The following is an 11,594-nucleotide window of genomic DNA, read 5'->3' on the forward strand; positions in this document are numbered from 1 at the left end:
AATAAATAAAATAAAATATAATAATAATAATAATATAAGAAATAATTACTAAAATTGGGTTGTTACAACTCTCCCCCACTTAAAAGATTTTCGGCCTCGAAAATTACCTCAAACGAACAACTCCGGATACGATTCCTTCATCTTATCCTCGAGTTCCCAAGTAATATTGCCATTGGCGGCTCCGCCCCATATCACTTTCACCAAAGCAATTTTCTTACCACGAAGCTTCTTCACTTCTCGATCTTCAATTCGCATAGGTGATGTATCAACCGTCAAATTATCCCTCACTTGAACATCATCTAATGGAACAACATGCGATGGGTCCGCAATATACTTCCTCAATTGAGACACATGGAACACATCATGAAGATTAGAAAGTGACAGTGGTAATGCAATCCGATATGCCACTTCACCTACCCTCTCGGAAATATGATAAGGACCAATGAAACGCGGCGTCAACTTACGCGACTTCAAAGCTATACCAACACCCGTTATTGGCGTAACTCGAAGAAACACATGCTCATCTTTCCTAAACTCAAGAGCTTTCCTCCTCTTATCATGATAACTCTTTTGACGACTCTGAGAAGCCTTCATCTTCTCTTGAATCATCTTAATCTTATTCGTAGTCTCTTGAATCAACTCGGGTCCAACCACAACACTCTCTCCCGATTCGTACCAACACAAAGGAGTCCTACACCTTCTACCATAAAGAGCCTCAAAAGGTGCCATTCCAATACTCGAATGGAAACTGTTGTTATACGTAAACTCGATCAAAGGCAAGAAACTATCCCAATTTCCTCCTTGTTCCAAAACACAAGACCTCAAAAGATCTTCAAGTGACTGAATAGTCCTCTCCGTTTGACCATCAGTTTGCGGATGATATGCCGAACTCAAACGCAACTTCGTACCCAAAGCACTTTGCAAACCTTCCCAAAATCTCGAAGTGAACCTCAGATCTCTATCCGAAACAATGCTCGACGGAATACCATGCAAACACACAATCTTCTCGATGGACAACTTAGCAAGTTTCTCCATCGAATAATCCATCCTCATCAGAATAAAATGAGCACATTTCGTCAACCTGTCCACAACGACCCAAATTGCCTCACAATTGCTCGATGTTCTCGGCAAACCCGAAACAAAATCCATAGAGATACTATCCCACTTCCACTCGGGAATAGATAACAGTTGCATCAAACCAGACGACTTTTGATGTTCAATCTTTTAATTTTGACAAGTCAAGCATGAATACACAAATTCCACTATGTCCTTCTTCATACCTTGCCACCAAAACATCTTTCTCAAGTCTTGATACATTTTAGTAGCACCAGGATGAATACTCAGACCACTTCTATGCCCTTCCTCAAGAATCCTCTTTCTCAAATCTGCAACATCCGGAACACAAACTCGATCACGACACCTCATGATACCATTCTCATCAATCCGAAAGTCACCACCTTTGCCTTGATTAATCAATGTCATAACATCGACTAATTTCAAATCTGACTTCTGACCCTCTCTAATCTCGTCAAGAATGCCACACGTAAGCTTCAACATACCAAGCTTAACACACGAAGGCGTCGCTTCACAAACCAAACTCAAATCTCTAAATTGCTCCAACAATTCAAACTCTCGAATCATCAACATAGACATGTGCAATGACTTCCTACTCAATGCATCAGCTACAACATTCACCTTTCCCGGATGATAATTCAAACCAAAATCATAATCTTTCAAGAATTCCAACCATCTTCTTTGCCTCATGTTCAATTCTTTCTGATCGAACAAGTACTTCAAACTCTTATGATCACTAAACACATCAAATCTCGACCCAAACAAATAATGTCTCCAAAGCTTCAACACAAACACAACGGCGGCCAACTCTAAATCATGCGTCGGATAATTCCTCTCATGAACTTTAAGTTGCCTTGAAGCATAAGCTACCACTTGCCCTTTTTGCATCAAACACCTCCCAAACCCAACAAAGAAGCATCACAATACACAACGAAAGGTTCTAACGGATCCGATAAAATCAAAATAGGAGCCGTAGTCAATCTTCTCTTAAGCTCTTGAAAATTCGCTTCACACTGCGAAGTCCAAATGAAAGCTTGACCTTTCCTAGTCAACTGCGTCAATGGTAACGACAACTTAGAAAATCCTTCAATGAACTTCCTATAATAACCAGCCAAACCAAGGAAACTTCTAATCTCAGCAACAAACTTAGGAGCTTCCCATTGAGATACAACTTCAATCTTCGTAGGATCCACCGAAATACCACCACTCGAAATCACATGCCCAAGAAAACTTACTTCACTCAACCAAAACTCACATTTAGAGAGTTTAGCAAACAACTTCCTCTCTTTCAACACCGATAACACCACCTTCAAATGCTCGGCATGATCCTCTTCGCTCTTAGAATAAATCAATATATCATCGATGAACACAACAATAAACTTATCCAGATAATCATGAAAAATTCTATTCATATACTCCATAAATACACCAGGTGCATTAGTCACACCAAAAGGCATCACAGAGTACTCGTAGTGACTGTACCTTGTCCGAAAAGCAGTCTTTTGAATATCCTCAGACTTTACACGAATCTGATGATACCCATACCTCAAATCAATCTTGCTAAACACACAAGCTCCAACCAGCTGATCCATCAGATCGTCAATCCTCGGAAGTGGATACTTATTCTTAATCGTCACTTCATTCAGTTGTCTATAATCAACACATAATCTCATAGAACCTTCTTTCTTCTTGACCAACAGAACAGGTGCACCCCACGGCGACACACTAAGACGAATAAACCTCTTCTCAAGCAAGTCTTCAAGTTGACTCTTCAACTCTTTCAACTCGGAAGCAGACGTCCTATAGGGAGCCATCGATACAGGACTAGTTCCAGGAACTAAATCAATCGAAAACTCAACCTCACGTTCCACTACGCCAAAAACTGGAATAGACAGCGCACCTTAGAGGGCGCTTTATTACAGAAGCGCTCTCTAAAGTGAAGCGAAAAATAAGGAGCAATAGACAGCGCACTTTAGAGGGCGCTTTTGTAACAAAGCGCCCTCTAAGGTGAAGCGAAAAAATAAGGAGGAGATAGAGGGACAACAATACATGGCGCTTTTTAGAAAGCGCCCTCTAAGGTTACCCTTAGAGGGCGCTTTTAGTAAAACGCTGTTATAAGTCCATGTGCATTTCCAGCTTATAAAGCGCTTCTAGAAAGCCTTAGAGAGCGCTTTCATAAGCGCCCTCTTAGGCCCCCTTTAGAGGGCGCTTTTTTTCCACAAGCGCCCTCTAAGGTGAAACGAAAAAAATAAGGAGGAGATAGAGGGACAACAATACATGGCGCTTTTTAGAAAGCGCCCTCTAAGGTTACCTTTAGAGGGCGCTTTTAATAAAGCGCTGTTATAAGTCCATGTGCATTTCCAGCTTATAAAGCGCTTCTGGAAAGCCTTAGAGAGCGCTTTCATAAGCGCCCTCTTAGCCCCCCTTTAGAGGGCGCTTTTTTTCCACAAGCGCCCTCTAATGTCCCCTTTAGTAAACATTAAAATTATAACATACTGCGCGTTTTGTTATTTTCGTTCTTTTTCACGTTAGGGTTCTAAGGCGTTTTCCTTCCACCTCTGTTAGATCTACATTATTACTGCGCGTTTCCTCCTTCTACCAATCAAAGGTACACGCTTTTCCCAATTTCTGTTTTATGTTATTTCTTTGTTTTAGCTTTGCCCAATTTCTGTTTTACATTATTACTGCGCGTTTCCTCCTTCTACGTTTGTTTCGACCATGATAGCGCATGCAATAGGAAATTGACAGTTGGTTTTTAGTGACCATGATAGCGCATGCAATGGGACTACATTACCCAGTAGTTAGGGTTATACGACCTATGAACATATGATTTTGTGTCAATACCAGTATCATTAGAAACCTAGGTCCGAATGTGTTTGAACTCTTCTGAAATTGTTTTTTGTTTATTCTAATTAGTAATGGATAATACATGGATGTCTTCCAATCGATTGTCGAGAGAGTACGAGAATGGGGTATCAGAATTTGTTAAGTTTGCCGTTGCGCACGCCGAAGACCCCAGTAGAATGATATGTCCTTGCTTGGGTTGTTGTTATGGGAAACGGGTTGACGCAGTTCAGTTGACATCGCATCTAATGAGGCATGGAATTGATCGAAGTTATACATGTTGGAATTTGCATGGTGAGAAAAGTAACGAGAATGTTGAACCGGGGGATAGTACGACCTATGCCTCAAACTATAGTGGCGCAGATACATACGATTGTGATCGAGTTGAAGAGATTGCAGAAGCACTTGAAGGAGATCTTAAGGATTGTCCCGAAATGTTTGAGAGGTTGGTAAGTGATGCAGAGAAACCTTTGTATGATGGTTGCACTAAATTCACAAGATTGTCTGCGGTATTAAAGTTGTACAACTTAAAGGCGGGCAATGGGTGGTCGGATAAAAGTTTCACAGAGTTATTAGCCCTTTTGAAAGATATGCTTCCTGAGGATAATGTTCTTCCCAATCGAACATATGAGACCAAAAAGATGTTGTGCTCTATTGGCATGAGCTATGATAAGATACATGCATGTCCAAACGATTGCGTTTTGTTTCGAAATGAGTATGCATCGTTAAATGAGTGTCCTAAATGCGGTGTCTCGCGATATAAGAACAAGTTGTCTCCAGCAAAAGTCTTGTGGTATTTTCCTGTTATTCCGAGATTTAGACGCATGTTTCGTAGTGAAACCGATTCAAGACACTTGACCTGGCATGCAGATGAAAGAATTATAGATGGAAAGTATCGACATCCGGCAGATTCACCACAGTGGTTGAAAATTGATAATGATTATCCTGAATTTGGAGAAGAATCAAGAAACCTTCGCTTGGCATTATCTACTGATGGAATGAACCCACACGGTATCCAGAGTATCTCACACAGTACATGGCCTGTGATTATTATGATTTATAACCTACCTCCATGGCTATGTATGAAGCGTAAGTACATGATGTTGTCTATGTTGATTTCTGGACCTAAACAACCAGGGAATGACATAGACGTGTACTTGAAGCCCTTAATCGAAGATTTAAAGATTTTGTGGGAGACCGGTGTGGAGGTTTATGATGGATATAGGAAAGAAAGTTTCAACTTGAGGGCGATGTTGTTTGGCACAATTAATGATTTTCCAGCATACGGAAATCTACCAGGGTATAGCATAAAAGGTCAATGTGCGTGTCCTATTTGTGAAGATAAAACAGATTGGAAGCGCTTGGAGTTTGGTCAGAAGAATGTCTTTCTCGGTCATCGGAGATTCTTAAATTCAAATCATCACTACCGTGGATGGAGAAAGGCGTTCAATGGAGAGACAGAACAAGGCAGAGCTCCACCTGTATTGACGGGTGATCAAATTTTTGAAAAGGTGAAAGATTTGGATACTCAGTTTGGCAAGCCTTTTGCCCACACACTTGTCAAAAGTGGGTGGAAGAAGAGGTCAGTTTTTTTTGAATTGCCGTATTGGAAGTCCTTGTATGTGAGACATTTTCTTGATGTTATGCATATTGAAAAAAATGTATTTGAAAGTGTTATTGGCACGTTACTCAATATACAAGGAAAGTCTAAGGATGGCCTTAAGGCAAGAAAGGACTTGATAGCGATGGGAATAAGAACTGAATTAGGACCCTTGAAGAAAGGAAAACGAACATATCTACCTCCTGCTGCTTATACTCTATCTAGAAAGGAGAAAAAACATTGTGTAAGTTTCTAAGTGAAGTTAAAGTTCCAGAAGGGTACTCTTCAGATATTAGAAGACTTGTGTCTATGAAAGACCTCAAGTTAAAGAGTTTAAAGACCCATGATTGCCATGTTATAATGGAACATTTTCTCCCAATAGGTATACGTTCTATTCTTCCAGAAAAAGTAAGAAGCTCTATAACTAAGTTGTGTTCTTTCTTCAAGTCAATTTGCAGTAAGGTGATCAATCCTGCGATCTTACCAATGTTGCAAAAAGAAATCGTTATTACTTTGTGTGAGCTTGAAATGTTTTTTCCTCCATCATTTTTTGACATAATGGTACATCTAGTTGTTCATCTTGTGAAAGAGACACAATTGTGTGGACCAGCTTATATGAGATGGATGTACCCTGTTGAACGTTATATGAAAATATTAAAAGGTACGTGAAGAACCGAAGTCGACCAGAAGGTTGTATGGTTGAAAGATACATTGTTGAAGAAGCGATTGAGTTTTGTACTGAATATTTGTCTAATGTTCAGTCAATCGGACTCCCCAAGTCTCAGCTTGTCGAAAAGAAAGAAGGAAAAATCTAATTGGAAATAAAATCGTGGCAGTATCAAGGGTCGAACGGGATCAAGTGCATTTGTATGTTCTGCACAATGAGAATGAGGTTGAGTCGTATGTTGAAATTCACAAGGATGTTCTCCGAGGTTTAAATCCCAATAGAAATGAAAATTGGATAGTACGAGAGCACAATCGATGTTTTATACCTTGGTTTAAGGATCATATTTATTCAAAGTATTATTCAGATCCCGCTTTAATAACAGAAAGGTTGAGATGCTTAGCATATGGTCCAAGTTTCCATGTTTTTTCTTATAGCGCATACGCGATTAATGGATACACATTTTATACCAAAGAACAAGATGATAAAAGTACTATGCAGAATAGTGGTGTCACCGTGGTAGCTGAAGCAATGCACATATCAAGTGTGAAGGACTTAAACCCCAAATTTACAAATCTGTCGTATTTTGGTGTTATCGAGCGCATTTGGGTGTTTGATTATGAGAAGTTTCAGATTCCTATATTTGGTTGCAAGTGGGTTGAAAATAATAACGGCATTCGAATGGATAAGTCAGGATTTTTGCAAGTGGATCTTAATAGGGTGGGATACAAAGATGAGTCTTTTATTCTAGCCTCTCAAGCTAGACAAGTGTTCTATGTCAATGATCCGAAAAGTACGAAATGGTCTATAGTTCTTTTTTCCAACAAAGTAATTGATGAAAACACTAGAGATCAAGGTGATATTGATGTTGAGATTGAATCGTTTACCAGAAATGATCAAGATGAGAATATTATATCAAATGATTCATATATTAGAAATGATCATAATGAGGGTATTTGGATCAATCCAACCGTCCGTGTTGTTAAGAGACATGTAGAACATATTCCAACCAAGAAAAGAAAGAGAACTTAGTGAAAAAGGTACAGGTCAAATGATTTTAATTGTTTTCTTTATTACAGGTAAAATGACTTTTATGATTTTAATTGTTTTTACATTTGTCATCTGATTTTAATTGTTTTCTTTATTACAGGTAAAATGGCTATTATGAAGTCAATCATTCGTGCAAGAGACAAGGGTGTAAAATTTGAAGTACATTGGAGTGCTGAAGACCAACTAATTTTTTTTCATCAGGCTTGTGTCTCAATAGAGGATGGGTATCTACCTAAAGTTACTTTTGTAGTGGTCCAAAAGAGACATCACACCCGTCTCTTTCCTGTCAACCCCAAAGAGACCGATAGAAGTGGAAATATTATGCCAGGTTTTTTAAATATATTTCTCAACGCAGCTGGTATATATTATCATTTGAATTTATCACTTTTTGCTGATTTTGTTGTTCTAAATTGTCAAAGGAACCGTGGTAGACACCAGCATTTGTCACCCTAGGGAATTTGATTTTTACCTTAACAGCCATGCAGGAATTCAGGTAATATTAGCTATGTCATTTAACTTTATGCCATTGTTTACTATTTGTTGCTCAATCGCCTTTTGACAGTTCTGTGTTATTTGCATTTGGACGTGTTCTTTTTGCAGGGGACTAGTCGACCAACGCATTATCATGTGCTGTATGATGAAAATAAATTCACTGCAGACCAGCTACAGAGTTTGACCAATAACTTGTGTTACACGTAATGATATGATTTGCTTTTTTAATCTTAATTAATGTTTTCTAAACTTGTACTGTTTTCATTTAATTTTAGAAGCCTTATGATACTATTTTTTTCCATTCAGTTATGCGAGGTGTACTCGATCTGTCTCAATAGGTTTGTTACTCGATTCCCTTTGCTTGTTTTTGTTTTAGGCTATACAAAACTTTAGTTTAACAAAAATGTTATCTTGTATGCAGTTCCTCCTGCCTATTATGCACACTTGCTATTATTCACCATGGGTGGATGGGTGTTATTTTGTTTAGTATTGGTTAGAACTACTAGACAGCTTTTGGATACAGTGGTCACTGGGTGTTGGTTGCTATGGATCTTTCGAGACTAATAGTGTATTATCTCGGTTCGTTATCGGGTGATTGGAGTAAATATCCGAGTATGAAGAAGACGGTTTGACGCGTAAGTGAAATTCCCCTAAATATTCGTGTGTATTTGTATATTTAATTATGTCTGTCAGATATTTCATCTAATTTGTTACTAAATCATGAATATGTTTTATTCTCTTAATTGTAGTACTTTGAGGAATACAAATCTTACTCAAGAGCTCATTTGGATGAAATGAAGGATGAATTGTGTCAATTCATTGTTGATCAAAGAATCATATAGCTAGGTTGTATATTGTTGTACATATATGTATGGAATGTTGTTGTTGTATGCTGTTGTTGTATATATGTTGTATATTGTTTTTGTACTTTTACTAAATCATGAATATGTTGTTGTATATTGTTGATCAAAGAATCATATATTAATGTTGTATATATGGAGGATTAATGTTGTATATAAATGGATTCATGTTGTATATATCAATGGATTAATGGTGTATAACATTGGATTAAAGGATGAAATCAATATGAATTTTACACTTTTGCAGCATTCGAACAGGTTACCAATTAAATATCCACTGTTTTTCAAAATTTTTTTTTTAAAATAACTAACACTTTAGAGGGCGCTTTGTCCAGAAAGCGCCCTCTAAACACTTTACATTGACAACTTTAGAGGGCGCTTTTTTCTGAAAGCGCCCTCTAAACACTTTACATTGACAACTTTAGAGGGCGCTTTTTCCTGAAAGCGCCCTCTAAACACTTTACATTGACAACTTTAGAGGGCGCTTTTTCCAGAAAGCGCTCTCTAAGGTGTCCCTTTATGGACCACTCCAGAGGGCGCTTTTTCCTGAAAGCGCACTATAATGTGGCCACTTTAGACAGCGCTTTCTCCAGGAAAACAAAGCGCTGTCTTTACCTATGCCAGCGCCACTTTAGAGGGCGCTTAAAAGCGCTGTTATAGGCCAAAATAAGCGCCCTCTTTTCCCTTTTCTGGCGTAGTGTTCCGACGGTAAATCACTTATATCTTTAGGAAATACCTCCGCAAACTCACAAACTATTGGCAATTCTTCAACCGTCCTCTTCTCACGAATATCCAAAGTTTCCAACAACATAAACAACTCGACACCATCTTGCACCGATTCATCAACTTGCTTAGCAGACACAAACCAATCTTCCTTAGCACCAACCTCAGGAAAAATAACCGTCTTCTCGAAACAGATGATATACACCCGATTAAATTCTAACCAATTCATACCCAAAATCACATCAAGTTGCTCTAAAGGAAGACAAACTAAATCAATTCCAAAATCCCTACCAAAGATACTCAACGGACAATTCAGACACACATAAGAAGTAGAAACAGAACCCATAGCAGGTGTATCAATAACCATACTTCTACGCATATCAGATAATATAAGATTCAGTCTCTTAGCACAATCCAAAGAAATGAAGGAATGTGTTGCACCAGTATCAATAATGGCAGTCAAAGGTGTACCATTAATAAAGCACGTACCTTGGATTAGCCTATCATCGGTAGTGTCCTCCGCACCAGACAATGCAAACACCTTTCCCTTCGCTTGCTCCTTCTTTGGCTTATCACATTTGGTACTAATGCGACCTTTCTCACCACAATTGTAACAAGTCACACTCGAACCAACTCCACACTGGTTTGCTCTGTGACCACTCTTGCCACACTTGAAACACGTCACCGAATCCTTACTACAATCAACATCACGATGACCTTCAACGCCACATTTGAAACACTTAAGTGGAGTAGAAGATCCTCCCCCAATTGGCTTCTTGCCAAAACTAGATTGTCTCCTCTTGTCATCATATGGTTTCCCATGATCCTGGTTTTTCCCCTTCAAATTCTTGTAGAAAGAAGCACTTTCCCTACTATCCTCATCATAAATCCGACTCTTGTTAACCAACTCTACAAAACGAGTAATCTGTTGGTAACCAATGGCCTTCTTGATATCATGTCTCAAGCCATTCACGAACTTCAAGCATTTAGATCTCTCAGCATTAGCAGTATTGTAATGAGGACAATACTTGATAAGCTCCTGAAATCTAGCAGCATATTCAGCAACAATACCATTTCCTTGCTTCAATTCAAGGAACTCCACCTCTTTCTTCCCACGAAAATCTTCTGGAAAATAGTTCTCCAAGAAGACATCACGGAAAAGAGCCCAAGTAACCTCAATGTTGTCTTCTTCAAACCTCTGAAGAGTGTTATTCCACCAATCTTCAGCTTCCTTCTCAAGCATATGAGTGCCCAACTGCACTTTCTGAGCATCAGTACAGTTCATGACTCTGAAGATCTTCTCAATTGCCTTCAGCCAAGCTTGAGCTTTATCAGGTTCATGCTCACCCTCAAAGACAGGAGGATTGTTCCTCTGGAATCTCCCCAAAGCACGGAACTCATCATCATCTCCATTTCGGTTACCAGCATTCGCTTGAGGGATCTGACCAATGGAGTCAGCCAACATCCTCAGCGCCTCATCAATGGTATCATCATTCCTTCCTGCAACCATCGTCCTGAACAACCCGAACAGCCAGACAACCAGTATTGATCGTGTCAGATACACAAATCAAATACAACAGGATTGGAAAACACTAACGACTATTGACCAACTGGTCGACCATGCTCTGATACCACTAATGTAACACCCCCTTTTCTACCCCAAAATACTTAACATATAATCAGAGTAAATAAGCACGCATATAAACAAAAGGGCGTCACATCGACGTTTTCAAAAACTAAAAGCTTTCAAAAACCAATAGCTTTCATCATCAAGATACAATACACCTGGTCATTTAAAATAACACACTTCAAATAACACGAGCCATCAAGAATATGCGTTTGCAGCGGAAAATAATGAATACTCATGTATTTCATAAAATGATCCATGTCCATACCATGATCATCTCTCAATAATCTCTTCAAGATAAAATAAAACCATATTCGGAATATTTGGCACTATGATCTCTCAGACAACAATTTCAAATAAACATGTTCACAAGTAATAACATGATACATATCCAAATAAGATATGAGTTTAATACTACTAATCTACCCCGTGTTACATGACCAGAGCATTGACTCACTACCTAGTCTCCAAACTAAAATACGGAAACTCTCCGGCTAAATCTCGGGTGAGCCACCTTCCACTTACTTCAGCAATACTACTCTGGAGTATCTGCACGATGCCCATGTGAAGGCAACATTCAAACAGAAGGGTGAGAATTCAAATCATTATGAAGAAGTATAATAAGGCACAATGATTAAATCAACAATTAACGGAATTCAT

Source organism: Lathyrus oleraceus, chromosome 3 (genome assembly GCF_024323335.1).
Source record: "Lathyrus oleraceus cultivar Zhongwan6 chromosome 3, CAAS_Psat_ZW6_1.0, whole genome shotgun sequence".
NCBI classification, from domain to species: domain Eukaryota; kingdom Viridiplantae; phylum Streptophyta; class Magnoliopsida; order Fabales; family Fabaceae; genus Lathyrus; species Lathyrus oleraceus.